The following is a 16,978-nucleotide window of genomic DNA, read 5'->3' on the forward strand; positions in this document are numbered from 1 at the left end:
GAACCAAGGCTGCTCTTTTGCTAGCCTTGCGGAGCCCATCTACTCTATGGCCGCACCTCCACCTCTCTCAGAGCGGGATAAAGACCGCGGCACTCATCACCCATCACTCGCGAGTTCCAGCGCGTACCCCACTAGATCACGAGCTGCAAGATGAGGCATGCAATGAAACTTCCTATGAGGATTCTTCTAGCATCGTGGCTATCCCTACGAGCGCAGGAGTCTTTGGAGGGAAGGTGGCCTCAATCTACGAGGAATCTTCTAGCACCGGGGCACTCTTTGATGGCTCTCTACACTCAAATAGAAGCAACCGAAGGCAATCCATCGCTACTCAGGAGCTTGAGTTGGTTCGCTCACCAGGTGGCCCTATTTATAGCCGAAGGCCACAACTACCACCTGCTCAAGAGTTACTATGCACCCGTAATCAATGAGTCTGATGACTCTTGACTCTACCCATGTGACCGCACTTATGCCACAACGGACAAAAGAGTGCAGTACACCCGTGCATCCACAAAGGACAAAGGAGTACAGTACACCCGTGTCCCTCAAAAGTCGAGCACTCAACAGCATTACGACTACTTGACACCCGGGACTACTACAAGCCTAGCATGGCCTACATCTCGGGGGCTTCGACTACTCCGACCCCAAACTCAGGGTCGGGCGAGGCAGAGTTTTTCACCCACGAAGGGATCAGGCTTAGCCAACCCCAAGACTCAAGGTCGGGCGAGACGAATCTCCTCCCTAGAGGGTCGGACCCAGCCGACTCCAGCACTTCGGGGTTGGATAAGATAGAGTAAAACTACTCTTCACAAGATAACAAACTTCAGACAACAAATCTAAAGGCTTGATATTCAAAAGTATCAATGTACTCGACACAAATACAAGAGTACATCAGAAGCTCAAAGCTCTTCTAAGGAGACAAACTCCGACATCTTGGATGCAATAGGCTCCGCCTCCACGAGGTACTGCGCATATGCTTCCTCTGTGCAGTTCGAGCCACGCCATCACCAGCTACCACCAAGTCTACCCTCGGGTAGTAGGACTTCACCACTGCAAGAACCTATTTGCAAACAGTCTTGCAAAGTCCCGCTACTTTGCCCGGGGCAGCTCTTAGTCACTCGACTAGTGATTGCGGCCCTGCGCCTTCCTCCACGGGGGCTATGGCATTCACCAAGTCTTCGGCCGCTCCAGACAGCTCTCGGAGTTCGCCCCGAAGTCTTCCCAAGGTCTGGGCATGATCTCTGCATGCCACCATAGACATGGCAAGCATCACGCCATTCTGCATCTTTCGATCCCGCTGATGCTCGCAAGAAGCCTGTGCTTCCGTAAGCGTGGCCCGAAGATGTTCGGCTTCATCTGCCACTCGGTCATGAGCGTTTCTCCAGTTGATGACTTGGCTCCTTGCAGCCGCTTCCTGCTTCTTGAGCTCTACAAAACAAAGAACTCAGGCCACAGCCAACTATAGCTGGACACAACCAGAGTAGTCGGAATACTTACCTTGATACTTCTTGTTCAAGGACTTGTAGCGGCTCTCCAGTTTTTCCTGCAGAACTGCGTGATCCGCGCGTTCCACGACAAAGGACTTTGCCCCGACTTCATGAACCCGAAGAGCTTCTATCAATCGGGCACATTCCTGCTCTAACTGATGGCTTCTTTCTTGAAAATATTCAAGTATGGTATGGTGAGTTTCAAGCCTCACAACTACTCAGGTCATGCAACAAACTTAAAAAGGACATCTACCTGGAAGCCCTGGAAAACATCGATCGCCCTCTGGAACTCCAAGTCAGAAGGCAGGCTAAGTACTGGCCTTTGGGTGCTCTCCACAAGATGAGGAATCGTACCCAGAGTAGCACCTACAACATTTACCATGTCAGCTACCGACTATGACTACAATAAAAAGACTACTTGCACTTACCTGGAGCAGTCGCTTGTTTGGATTTTTTAACTACGGCTAGCGCTCCGCCAGAAGATGATGATAGGCCAGCACTTCCCGAGCCTGATGCAGCAGCGGGAATCTCCACCGAGCGAATCACGTCTTGAAGCATCGACATAGTAGCTCCAAGACGGCCGGCGTCAACCTCGGGTACCTCTTCAACAGTCAAGTCCTCCAAAGGAACAGATATTGTAGTCGAGGGATCCGGTACTACCCCTGTCTCTACAGGGATAGTCTCCTCTGCATCTCTGCACCAAAAAGTGTCACTACATGATTTCAAGACAACCCAACGTCATTCAACAAGACAAGAAAGCTCACCGGGTTGAACGTGGCGGTAGTCGCACACACTTCTTCTCGGCGACAGGCGGCCGAGTACTAGGCACCGCGGGAATACCGTCCGACGTTGTCTTCTCGCCAAGACCTACAAAACCGAAGTTAAGACTACAGTACTACTCAAATGAATACAATCGGAAGGGATAATGCTTACCACTGGCGATCTCATTGGACAGCAAGGTACCAGTAGCGAGTACTGGCGACACCTCCTTCGCTGTACCCGCTACTCCAGCAGGCAGCCCCAGGACCGCCTGGTCAGCAATAGGTGGCATGGTGTTCGATGGAGTTGACGCGGTTAACTCGGGGGCTACCCCAGTCTCTGTTGATGGTACCCTCTCCGGCACCATGTCAACAGCCACATCACCGACTTTTGGGACGGTCACGGCCATTTCTTCAGAAACAGCCGTATCTTCACCAAGCACCGTATCTACAGCCTTCACAAACCAAAACAAGATTCGCCACATCAATAGCGAGTTCAAATCCATCAGTAACAGACAAGTTACCGACTACATACCTTGGTACCCCGAGACTTCTCAAGGGTTGAAGCAGATATAGCCACAGACATCTTGCGGACTACTCTGCGTCTCTTAACAGGAGGGGAAGGCTTGTCCTCTGATTCCTCGACGACAGCCTCCGACTCCTCTTCTGACTGCGCTAAGTAGCCGGCAAGAACTCGAGACTTCAAACAACAAATCGGTATCAGCAACAAGAATCACAAGTCAAAGAAGAACAAGTCAGGAGGAAAACACTTACCACTTCTAGCTCGTACGAAGGGCTGCAGGGATTACTGGTACTCCATGATAGTTCCTAAAAAACTTAGCCAGCAGCGCCTCTACATCATCATCGGATATGTCCTCATCGGACATACACGATGGATCCTTCAGACCTACGTACTCACTTCCCGAGTGAGCACGTTGTTGGAGCGGCTGGACCCTTCTCTTCAGGAAGGTGGCCGCCACGTTGATCCCAATCAAACGGAGTGCCTTCAACTCGGTGATCTGCTGCATGAGGTGATCGAGCTCAGGGGTGTCCTCGAGCTCGCTCACCCAGCTCTCTGCATGCTTAGGCGCATGACCAGTCACCACAGGCAAGCGGGGTTCATGGTTCCCGATGTAGATCCACCTTTTCTTCCACTCCCCATGGGAGTCGGTCAGATTATACTCAATATACGCGCCCGAGTTCCTAAGTTGGAACCCGGCGCCTCAAAAAACTTCCGTCCGCTGGGCACTCGGCTGAGGCTTACAACGGAACAGTTTCCTAAACAACTCGAGACTTGGAGGTACTCCCAGATAAACTTCGCAAAGGTGTACAAAAATAGACATGTGCAGTACACCATTGGGATTCAAATGGACGAGCTGAAGTTTATAATACTCAAGAATACCTTTGAAGAAGTCGGAGGTTGGCACCGCCAACCCCCTTTCCACAAATGTGCAAGCATCACCATCTCGGTAGGATGTTCCTCAAACTGCCACACATTGGGAAACGCAGGGCGCCACTCAAGAATCTCCTTCAGCTGAAGGAGCTTTGCATCGACTAGCGCTTGGACAGCTTCCTCCTTCATCACCGAGTGTTGCCAAGTTGCCCCAGGTGGCGGTGGCGTAGTTTGGTTTATCGGCCCCACCTTCGGCGCCGGCAGCACCAACTCCTTCCCTTTCTTGGATTTGACCTTGCCTGTCGCCGGAGCCTTGCCCTGGATCTTCTCGGGTTTCTTGCCCATTTTCTTGGTGCGCATTCAACAGAATCAACCTCAAGTTGGAAGGGGCTCGCACGCAGAGGAGGAGGAAAAAGGGATCTGATTACCGTACGTCGTAACAGCAACCGAAAGGGGGCCTTCCAGTTTTATCTCCGCCAGCTCTGGTTTCCACGTGTCAGTTGCGCAACGGACAGATTAATCGTGTATTAATCGCCTTAAACACCCAACGGCTACTCTATTCAACGGGCTGCTGACCACTTCAACGACAAAGCTCGCCTAAGTGCTCGAGGGCTACGGGTACCATACCTGTTGGTCAGTTTTTTCTTTTCCCAAGATCTCCAAGGGTAAAATGGACAAAAGCTGGTTTGACCCTATGCCTGACTCTTCGACTCAACCTAAGGCTCGGGGGCTACTCCATATGGAGTGCGATTGACATCGCACCACCATATAAAATTACTCAGGATGGAAACAAGGAGCAGAAAGAGTACCTTCCAGCCACGCGACAGTACTCGGGCACTTCAGTCTACAATCTCTACGACTAAACTACTCGGATAGCGCCCGCAGTGCCCAAAACTGTGGCGCACGACTACAAAGTACTCGGGGGCTTGTCGGGCATACTCCCTAGGTCCACGAGTACACCTTGGACGGCCCACCAAGGGATGTACTCGGACAAGATCAGAACGAGGATGGGCGTATCCTTCTCGAACTAGTCTTGTATGTTTATGAAAAAACTACTGGGGCCAGTACTGAGTAGAACTCTGTAATAGTACCCGACTAGGACTCAAACTTGTAACCCTGCCCTCCCGTGTATATAAGGCCGGGCAGGGACCCCCCTCAACACATCGTCCTCAGGACCAGAACATACATCAATACAAACCAACACACAGGACGTAGGGTATTACGCGATCTAGCGGCCCGAACCTGTCTAAATCGTGTTCCTTGCGTCACCATTGATTCCTTGATTCTCGACGACCCTTACCGCATAAAAGACCACCTAGGGTACCCCCTAGGCGGGTTGCCGGTCTAAAACACCAACACTCTCTGCCAATAGAAGCATCCGCGACCAATAATCAGGTAGAATACCAAGCCTTCCTAAAAGGTATTCAATTGTTGAGAGAGATCAAAGCTGATGCGGTGGAAATTTTTGGGGATTCCATGCTCATTGTGGATCAATTAACGGGGAGATCTGAATGCAAAGATGATGTCTTGAGGATTTACTATGAAGATTGCCTCCAACTTTTAAAGGAATTCAAGACTGCGATTATTGAGCATATTCCCAAAAATTACAATGAAGAGGCCAATAGGCTTGCCCAACACGCGTCCGGGTATCGGCCGATTCAAGGCGCCATGACTCTGGAACTTGCGGCTGATGATGGGCGAAAGGAGATCGCCGATTACTTGAAAGATCCGTCCAAGAAAGTAGACCGGCGAATACGCTTTCAGGCCATGAAATATGTGCTGCTCGAAGATGATTTGTTTTACCGGACAATTGTTGGAGTTCTGCTCAAATGCCTGGGAACGGAAGAAGCAAAGGTCCTGATGGGAGAAATTCACGAAGGGGTGTGCGGAGCCCACCAATCGGCCAGCAAAATGAAGTGGATGATTAGAAACAATGGGTATTATTGGCCGACGATACTCGAAGATTGCTTCAAATATTATAAAGGGTGTCAAGATTGTCAGAAGTTTGCTAACGTGCAGCGTGCACCAGCCTCGGCTATGGATCCGATAATCAAGCCATGGCCGTTTAGAGGTTGGGGAATAGACCTCATCGGACAGATTTATCCTCCATCAAGCAAGGGACACAAGTTTATAGTAGTGGCCACTGACTATTTTACCAAGTGGGTGGAGACAGTTCCATTGAAGGTCGTGACATCGGTCGCTATGGTCGATTTCGTGAGAGACCCTATTGTTTATCGGTTCGGTATCCCTCAAACCATCACAACTGATCAAGGGACAATGTTCACTTCAGGAGAGTTCGAAGAGTCCACCGCCGATATAGGAATTAGACTGTTGAATTCTTCTCCATATTATGCTCAAGCTAACGGTCAAGCCGAATCGTCCAATAAGGGGATAATCAAGTTGATCAAAAGGAAGATAGAAGAACAACCCAAGAAGTGGCACCTATCGTTAACTGAATCTTTATGGGCTTACAGGATGGCCTGCCACGGGGCCACTAAAATATCTCCTTATCAGTTGGTATATGGTCATGAGGAAGTATTGCCTTGGGAATTAAGAACGGGGTCCAGGCACACATCACTGCAGGATCAGTTGACGGTCGATGATTATTCCCTCCTCATGAAGGGGGAGCTCGATGATTTGGCAGGTCAGTGATTGAGGGCTCTGATCAACATTGAAGAAAACAAGAAAAGGGTGCCCAGGCGGTACGACAAGAAGGTCAAGGTCAAACAATTCTCCCAAGGAGATTTGGTATGAAAATTGGTGCTGCCGATACGGTCTAAGGATCCCAAATTCGGTAAATGGTCACCTACTTGGGAAGGGCCGTATAGAATCGGCCGATGCGCTCTGGGAAACGCGTATATACTAGAAACTATCGAAGGAGAGGAATTCACAAGAGCCTTGAACGGAAGGTATCTGAAGAGATACTATCCCAGTATATGGGTGGATGCATGACTGACAATAGGGTGCATCAGGACGACGTGGCCAACTCCTATTGGCTCTTGTTTATATAGCCGATGCAAAGATAACATTGCCTTAAGGACGAAACATTTGATTAGTTTGGCCAATTTATTATTCGGTACAAGCAATAGGGTACATGGCCCACACGGTACAAGTCGCCCTTAGAACAAAAGTACCAACACATTTATTGACCATGCTTTTTCTTAATCTCTCTCTCTCTCTCTTGATCCGACCTAATTCTATCAAGAGGCGGGTGCTCTTCTCCTCCAGATCCGCCATGGCGGTTTCGACCTCAACTTGACGAGGAAGTGGGTGGCTCCTGTCAAGAGGCGGTTGGGATGTCCCCATCGCGGCATCCTCAAGGGCGACCTAGCGAGGAAGCGGATGACTCCTTTTAGTTGGCGGCCGCCTGAAGCAGTTGGCGTCCATATGGTCCAGGATCTTCTAAACATCAACGGGGATATGATCTTTGAGTTCTTCGTGATGAGTCCTGATCAGATCTCTGTCCGCCTGTGATAGCGGTTTGTCGGAACACATAACCTTGATCGCTTGTTCCAGGTCAGGACTAAGGCGTCTCTGCTGAAAAGCAGCGAACAACTACTCATCGTCAGATTGATTGAAATGTCAGACGGAGGAACGAAGGAAGGTTTTGTACCTGATTGACGGAGAAGGAAGAAGAGGAATAAGACATCTCGGCATCTAGTTTGAAGGGTATGGAGATCAAACTACTAGAGGAGGAGAAGACGGGCGATGTGAATGCCTTTGGAAATGATACAAGGTTTTATAGAAGGAAAAGGATGAGGGGTTGGTAAGACGCGTCCTATCAGAATAAAGGATCATTAAATAAAAAGGCTACCATAGAGGACAGTCCAAGTTTGAATCCGCACGTCAACGGCAAAAATACATTAATGTTTTTACAGAGTATTTAGTGCTTTTACAATTCACCCAAGGAGGGCATTAATAGTTGCAATCGCACGCTGCCTAACTTGATCGGCCGAATCTAAAGTCTTCTAGCCATCGTCAGCCGATCCCGGGACTTCTGGCATGTGACGATGAAGTTTGATTGCTTCGTGGGCCAAGTTTTGCCTCTCCTACTTCAAATCGGCGATGACGGAGGGGAGGTCTTGAAGTTTCTTTTCTTTGGCGGCTATGGCCTTGGTCACCTGCTCCATCTCTTTGGCGAGCTCTACCCTTCACCGTTTGAGGCGGTCTATGGCACTGACGATATCTGGGCGAGAGCTTTCAAGGAAGCTGATTCTTTGGTGCACTTCTTGAGCTCGATGCTTATAGGAGTCCTCCTCTTCGCGAGCTTTTGCTAACTTGGCACGATCAGCCATGTGGCGTAGAGCCCTGAACACCGGTACCCGCATTGACTCGATGTATGCGGCGGGTGCCAAAGCCTCTTCTGCCTCTTCGGGAACTCGGCCTCTAATGTTGCTAAAAAGCTACCAAATCGGTGAGGTGTGTTCCACTAGTCGGCTGATATCATCTTGGAGGAGGGTCCGTATGCTCTCAAGCTTGGCGCGAACGTCATCAGGGATTGAGCTCAGCGCGATTTGACGTGAGGCAACCTCTTCATCATCAAAAAGTGCAACCGCGAAAGAGAAAATACTATTGTTGGGGGTATCTTGCTCCTAAGAAAGAATAAATAAGTGTCTTACCTCTTTAAAGCGGATTTCTTCTGCTTGCGCCGGTGGGAGTGCTACCCTCATCTCGGGAATTGGCGCGACTGGTTCATCGGAGGAAGAGGATTCGACGATTATTGGCGTTGTGCTTGGGCCGGCTTCCTGGAAAGGATTAAGAAACGGATCTCTATAAGTATGAGGCAAGTAATTAAGTCTGATGACAAGTAATGACTGCTATACCTCCGCGGGTCGTCCGGCTGATGGCCGATAGAAGGGTACAATTGATGTGTCCAGAGGGGTCTGCATCAAAAATTGGTTAGATTTTGGTTAAGCATTAAGAAATTGGGGTTAAACAGATATTCTCTACCTCAAAGGGAGGAATCGCTGGCGCCTCGGTCTCTGCCTGCATGGTGACTGATTGCTGTGGAGATTGCACTGGGGCGATTTGCGCGGCCTAACAGAAGGAAGAAATTAACATCGAAAGGCTACTTAGAAGAATGTGGGGTATACGAAGTTACCTGAACAGCTTCTACCAACAATGATGCAGCAGCCGCTCCAGCTTCTGTAGCAGCCTGGGGATCGACTTCCTCGATAATTGGCAGATTCGGCGCAGCTAAGGATTCAGCTGATGCCTTCGCCGACTGATCGGCCGATTCTATACGAGCGCGCACTCGGCGACTCGTCTTTTTTGAGGAGGTTTTCTTCGACGTCTGTTTCGATCGGCCTGTGGTGATGTCTTCGATGGTTGGGGCATGATAGCCGATGAGTGGGAATGGTGTGTATGGGTAGCGATTCTCTATCGGCCTACCACTCCGGCTGCGCGTTGGAGGAAGTCAACTTTCGGACTGTAAAAGAAAATAAGAGTTAGCGGCAAATTTGTAGCATAAAAGGAAATGACATCAAAATCAGCTGAGAAAAGAGCAGTACCGCTGCGTTTGGATCGATGTTGTTAGGATCCAGATAATTGCAATATGTTACAGGAGATACACAAAAGAGATGTTGCTTTCATTCTGCCCACCATAATTTGAATTATTGAACAGCAAAAGGAGCCACTACCCAATTGTTTAGATCAATGGTACTGGAGTCTGGCACTAGGTTGCACAGCCGATTGTAATCAAGGCCCTTGGTGAGCTCATCCCAGAATTTTGCGCGACCGGCAAAGTAAACCTGAATCGGCAGCTGACCGAGGCCGAACTGCCGTGCTGCAACTAATGGGTTGTAAAACTCATAAGTTGGGGAATCCTTCCCGGAGAAGAAGTTTGCTGGTAAGATCCCTGGTTTGATCAAGGCGTCCGTGAGATCGTTGAGTTGGACGTCGAGTCATAGCAGAAGAGAAGCTCAAAGAGTGGCTCTGTTCTCTGGTATGGATACCAATTTGTGGTTTCTTCACTAAAGCCGTTGTAGAAGCATCTGAAATACTCGACTGTCTGGGTGGCAGTGAACTGGCAACCAGGGAAAGGTGATGCCGCTTCGCTGAAAGAGGTGCACCGTCGTCGTACTGTGGGGTTTTCCTCTGACTCAATGTTAGGGAATGTCTTGGTCTCTATCTGCTGCTGGAAGACCTTGCTCATGTACAAGTTGAGCTAGAGGGTGATGAACCACCAGGGACCACCAGGATTACAAATCGGCTCTCCCTTTGACAGTTTGACACCAATCTGGTGCATCATGTGGTAGGCCGATCCTAGCAGATGCTTCCCAAGACGGATGGCTGCTCCTCTTAACAGGGCTTTGGCCAGAGCTTGTGTGTTGGAAGAAGGGCCGACTACTCTGCCACTAAAAAGGTGCTTCTCTAGCCACATCATCAAGAAGGTTGCGTATTCCCTCTCTAAAATCGTCCCGGTCCTCATGTTTTTATTGATATACCCCTTCCACTCACCGATTCCTTTCGTCTCTAGCCGATGAGTTGGGTTGATCAGATAATTAAAGGGTGTATCAGGGGAGAAAATATCGAGGTCCGTCAGCATCAGAACATCCGTCAGAGTTGGGGTCATGGGTCCGTGCCCGAAGAGAAAAGCATTAAGCGCGTCAGACCAGAAGTAGGAGGCTGCTATCACCAATGGTTCATTCTTCTCCATCTGGGACAAAGATAGATTGATGCACTGGCCGATTTTTAATTCATCCCATTGAACTCTCTTGGAGTTGGCCATTCTTTGGTACCACTCTTTCCAGCCGGGGGTTTCATTCAGCCAAGATCTAAAAGTGCCTGACCACTGGCTCAAATCCATAGGTAATTGCTGATGTTTCGGATGTTTACCTCTAGAATAAAGCTCATCGTTGCTGATGGGATCGCCGATGGAACTACCGTCGCTGATGGAGCTGCCGGCGGAGCTTCCGTTGCTGGTAGAGTTGCCGATGGTGCCGCCATTGAGGGGATGAAGCGGGATGCAAACGAAAGAAGGATCGCCAGAGAATGCGATTGGAAGCCAAAAGGGCGCTAGGAGAAGATGGAAAGTGATTCGCCGGGGAGGAAGTTACTGAGCATGTGGAGAAGAAGCGACAGGGAACGCTAGTATTTAAAGATGGTCCGAGAGAAGGGGTAAATGCGGGATTTTTACCACGTCGTCTACACAAATTTCGGGGGAGCGGTTGTCTTAGGCACCCAGTTCAAAAAGATTGCAATCATTAGGTAGAAGACCGCGAAACAGAAGGAGGCTTTTGCCGTGTCTGTTTTAGAAAAGAGGTTAAAAAACAATTTCAAAGTAAAAGTCATGTTTTACTCCGAAACTGGGGGGCATGTGTTGACGCCAGATTTTGACACATTTTGGATCGGCGTCAAGAGAGGAAAGGGTTGACCGATGAGGCAGATTAAAAGGTTACGATTGGGAATCGGCCGATTGGTGCTACAGTTGGGAATCGGCCGATTGGCGCTATAGTGTTTCGAGCGATTGGCAGGCGGAGTTGGTGGAGGTCGGCCGGTTGGAAGGCTGGGGCGTTTGGGCCAATATGGGCTTAAAGTGGGCTAGAAAAAGAAGATAGAGAAAGATTGGCCCGTGGGAGTATGATAACCAACTCCGATACGAGTTGTGATTGTAAATATTTGTTTTTGTTTAAAATTAGAGATAGATCCTAGTTGGTTAGGAAATCAGTTGTAATAGGCTATAAATAGCCACCTTTAGGGATTTGTAAAAAAACACATCAATCAATACAAACAATCTACTTTTTCATCATACTTTACTTTCAAGTCGGCGTCTTCGCCAATACTTCTTTTTCTTTCACGAGTTCATACAGGTTGGCAGCGCTGCATCGACACGATCTCCGGTCGATTCTATAAGTTCCGTTTATCGAGTAATATCTAAGCTTTAACTTCGGGCGTATCGCTGTTGTTTCATTTAGATTTATTCACCAGTTATCGATATTTACTAGAATTATAAGTTTTATCTATTGTTCTAGTTTTATCACCAGTTATCCAGCTTGAGATTTGGGCTGTCGGCTTTATTATTGTTATTCTCATTTATAATCATACAGCTGATTAGATCTATTTCAAGTGTTGCATTTGTAGCGTTATTTAGCCTACTCTGGTAGTTTCTTCATAATCACTACGTGATTATTGCCTGTTCTATAGCTGGTCATCTTCATAGCAAATTGGCCGATTCGTTGATACGCTTTTCGAGACAGATCAAGATTTTAGCCGATCGAGGCCCCTGGAATTTAATATGTTTCTTTCCTTGTCAATCAATAGGTCAGATTGACTGGCATGCCGCGCAAATCGCACCAGGGTGATCACCCGAACTGGAGTTAAGCAGATTCTCCCGGGTCGTGTGTCCGATGTTGAAGGCTATCGGCATATTTTTAGCGCCAACAGTTACAAAGAACAATGCTCATAGATCAAAGCTCTCTTGTTTATATTCATCCCACACACGTACACCTTCTTCCTCCCAGAGCAATAAAAGTTCATCAACCAACGGTCTTAGGTACACGTCAATATCGTTGCCGGGTTGTTTTAGGCATTGGATAAGCACCAGCATCATAATGAGCTTCCGCTTCATGCACAGCCAAGGAGGAAGGTTGAACATACATAGGGTCACAGGCCAAGTACTATGACCACTACTCAACTCACCGAATGGATTGAATCCATCGGTACTTGAACCAAACCTTATGTTCCTTGCATCACTTTCAAAGTCTGAGAATGCTCTATCAATTGATCTCCACTAGACCCCATCGGCGAGGTGTCTCAGCATCTCATTTTACTTACGTTCTTCTTTGTGCCATCGCATCAACTTAGCATTCGCCTTGTTTCTGAACAAACACTTCAAACGTAGTATTATAGAAAAATACCACATCACCTTCATGGGAACTCTCTTCTTGGGAGGTTGCCCCTCAACATCACCAGGATCATCTCGCCTGATCTTATACCGCAGCACTCCGCACACAGGATAAGCATCTAATTTCTCGTATTCATCACCACGATAGAGGATATAGTCATTAGGGCATGCGTGTATCTTCTGAACCTCCAATCTTAGATGGCAAACAACCTGTTTAGCTTCATATGTTATGGACGGCAATTCATTATTCTCGAGAAGCATGTTCTTTACAATTTTCAATATCCCCTAAAATGCCTTATCGGACACACTATTTTTTAGCTTCCATTGCAACATTTCTAGTGTGGTACCCAGTTTTTTATGTCTCTGCATGCAATCTGGATACAACAATTTTTTGTGATCATCTATCATGCGTTGCAACTTTTTTGATTCCTTCTCAGTTTCGCAGTCTTTCCGTGCATCCCGAAGCACCTGACCAAGATCATCAATAGGGTTGTCTTCTACAAACTCTTATTCATCAGCCTCTCCCATTGTAGTATCTGCAAAAGCTTGGCCTGCAGTCCAGTCCGAAATATTGTTATCATCCTTCTCTTCTTTGCCGTCTTCCATTATAACCCCTATTTTACCGTGCTTGGTCCAAACCAACTAGTTAGGCATGAAATCGTATCTAAACAAGTGGCTGAGAACAGTGCCCCAGGAAGACTAGTCCTTCTTGTTACTGCATTGGAAGCATGGACAAATATAAATCCCTTCTCAGGCTTGTTGGCTTTGGCCATTTTTAGAAAATAATGCAAGCCATCAACAAACTTCTTGGTCCGTCTGTCCGCGTTATACATCCATTGTCGGTCCATCTGCATCGTATTACATGAGAAATGAACATAGGTCTTCGTATTAGATAATGAACTTGATCAATATTGATAATTTACACCAATCAACCTTCATAAAGATAAAAACAATTCACATGAAAATTACACCAATCAACATTCATATCATTCACTAGGTCGACAAAAGAAAAATGTTAGAATTTTGGAACAAGACAATAAAGATACATATACACTAAAGATTATAGACGCTCCATAGTGGACTTCACATAGTCAATTATCCTAAAATAATGGTACAACATAGTAGAATGTTCGCCCTCCAAGCCACCTCTACACATGACTCAATCTTCTACGAAGTGTATGGAGAGCCACCTCCGCTCCTCCAGTACCAGAGAATAGTGTAAGCACATTCATGCCATGTGTAGACACTGTTCTCTGGTATTGGAGAAACGGAGGAACCAACGCTTTAGAATGTTCCTCCAAGTCTATGGAGAGCCACCTCCGCTCCTCCAATACCAGAGCATAGTGTAAGCACATTCATGCCATGTGTAGATACTGTTCTCTGGGATTGGAGGAGCAGAGGTGGTACATCCATTGCCGGTCCATCTGCATCGTATTACGTGAAAAATAAACATAGGGCTTCGTATTAGATAAAGAACTTGATCAATATTAGGTAGGGGAAAATAGAGTAAATGTATTTATAATATTTAGTCCTTGCAATGAACATGAGATAAATAAATTATTGGTTAAATAAATACAATTATAGTTAAATTATAGTGACATGAAAAATTGTAGCAATGACCAAATTCTATTTCTTACACCTACAATTTATTTATCTTAATTTTATTGCAATGACTAAATATTAAAAACATATTTACTCTATAGTTTTCCCATACCTAATATTGATCAAGTTTTTTACCTAATACGAATTATATATAACAAGTAAGCTATCCATCAAATTCTAGCTCAAAAACATGTATAAATAAAAATACTCTCCATTCTCCCTCATTCTAAAAAACTCATTTTTCTCTATCTCTAAAGTATAAAATAAAGCATAATAATAATAAATGAAGGGAGGATGAAATAGCTAACCTTTACAACACTTTGGATGAGTGAATCCTCATGAAAATGAAAAAAAAATCGGGCAGCACCTCTGATGAGGACATCAACACCAACGATACATCTACGCCGACACGAGTACCATTTCAATGCCGACACAAGTACCAGTTTCTGGTCCTATTACTCACGCTCATGCTCATCAATTTAATCATCAAGTAAGTTCACTCTTGAGTTCCTGTCAATTATATTTAGACCATGGAGACACGTGCACTCTTATTTTGGTTAGGAACTAGGGAGAAGATCGAAAGGGAAAAGGACTCGCTCAGGCTGGATTCGGACTGCAGGATAGCACCAACTTGTGAGGACACCACAATCGCATACAGATTCGGATTGGGGCGTTTAAGTACTTCACAGATTCATTATGAAATCTATTTTCATATGGATTTGGACTCAAGTCCATATCTAGTCGAAGGCGGCCGCAATGATCGAATTACTACCGAGAGGTTTTCTATCCAAAGGTGTTGCGTCACTTTAATTTGGGCCGTGTATCAAGTCGGGTCCATTAGGGACGCGTCCTAGGGTTGGAGCATGACCCCAACAACCTGGTGGTCATCCTCCCACCTTCATATACCCCTTAGCCGCCACCAAGAACAATTGGGTTTTGTTTAGATCAGGTTTAGCTCTCAATACTTGCTTGTAAACACGCGTGCTGGATCAGCCACCCATCTTCTTGTCTTTGGAACCCCATCATTATTGAGATTGAGTTTGAAACCTTCACCTTCATCTAGTAAATTCAGTACTTGTTATACTTATTCTTGCTAGTTCTTCGATTGCTTGCAGGACGAGTGCCCTAGTGGTCGGGTGACGCGCTCCACAAGATCGCGACAGCCATTGGATGTGGTGTATCGGTTGCTAAGGCGCAACTTGGAAAGCTGTAGTCGGACCCTGAATGTCGTCTCCATCCTACCAATCGAAAACTCACTAGATCCCACCATTGAGCTGTGGGCTGAAAACTCGCTAGATCCTCGTAGAAACTCCTTTTAGAATGTAAAACCAACAAGTAGTATTCTTGTTTTATAGCTATATTAGTACTACATGATATATGTATCAAAACAATTACGTAGAATCATGGGTACACATGAATACCCCTAGCTACATCATTGGTTATAACTTAAGGGGTGTCTGGACCTTTGGACCTCATAAAATTTATGTCACATCGAATATTCGGAGGTTAATTAGGAGGACTAAATATAAGCTAATTATAAAACTAATTACATAGATGGAGGCTAATTCACGAGACGAATTTATTAAGCCTAATTAATCCATCATTAGCACATATTTACTGTAGCATCACATTGTCAAATCATGAACTAATTAGGCTTAATAGATTCGTCTCGCAAATTAGTCTCCATCTGTGTAATTGGTTTTGTAATTAGTCTATATTTAATACTCCTAATTAGTATGTAAACATTCGATGTGACAGAAATTTTAGGAAGGATTAAAGAAACAAATACCCCTTAGCACCACATGAAAAGTTTGCTCCACTATGTTACACCTATCTTAGGGCCTGTTTGGATCCGGCATCCTAAAATTTAGGACATGTCACGTTGGATGTTTAGATACTAATTAGAAGTATTAAATATAATCTAATTATAAAACTAATTGCACAGATGGAGTCTAATTCGCGAGACGAATCTATTAAGTCTAATTAGTCCATAATTTGACAATGTGGTGCTACAGTAACCATTTGATAATGATGGATTAATTAGGTTTAATAGATTCGTCTCGTGAATTAGTATAGGGGTTCTGCAGTTAGTTTTATAATTAGCTCATGTTTAGTCCTCCTAATTAGCATCCGAACATCCGATGTGACCCTTCTAAAGTTTAGTACCTTGTATTCAAACACCCCCTTAGCCATTTCTCTTTCTTCCTCAATCTTGCTCAGGGTCAGCCGGTCAGGGCCTCGGTGGACGGGCCAGCTAGCACAGCCCGTGCGCTGCTACACGTTGCTGCGGTAGAAAGTTGGAAGCAATGGGCCTGGGCCATGTTTAGTTGCTCCAAAACTCCCAACTTTGACACTATGCAAAAAGAAGATTCCCCATCACATCAAACTTGTGGTACATGCATGGAGTACTAAATGTAGATGAAATTAAAAACTAATTGTACAGTTTTGTTGTACTTTGCGAGATGAATCTTTTGAGCCTAATTAGTCAATATTTGGACAATAATTCACAAATACAAACGAAACGCTACAGTGTGCTACAGTGCTAGCACAGTGAATTTGCACCTCCAAACTTTGGGCAACTAAACAAGGTCCTGATTGGTTGGCTGGTTTGAGCTGAACCAGGCTCTCAAGCATGCAGGCAACATGTGATTGGATGGGTGCAGCAGCGTTCTAAGCTTGTCGCGCACGGCGCAAGATTCCCTCATCAGCGGCTCCAGAAATACGGAGAAAGGTTATGTTTAGGCTTTGTTTAGCTGCCCAACTTTGGAGTGCCAAAAGTACTGTAGCAACACTGTAGCGTTTATTTTGTATTTGTGAATTATTGTCCAAATATTGACTAATTAGGCTCAAAAGATTCGTCTCGCAAAGTAAAAAACAAAACTGTGCAATTAGTTTT

This window comes from Setaria viridis, chromosome 9, assembly GCF_005286985.2.
Source record: "Setaria viridis chromosome 9, Setaria_viridis_v4.0, whole genome shotgun sequence".
NCBI classification, from domain to species: Eukaryota; Viridiplantae; Streptophyta; class Magnoliopsida; order Poales; family Poaceae; genus Setaria; species Setaria viridis.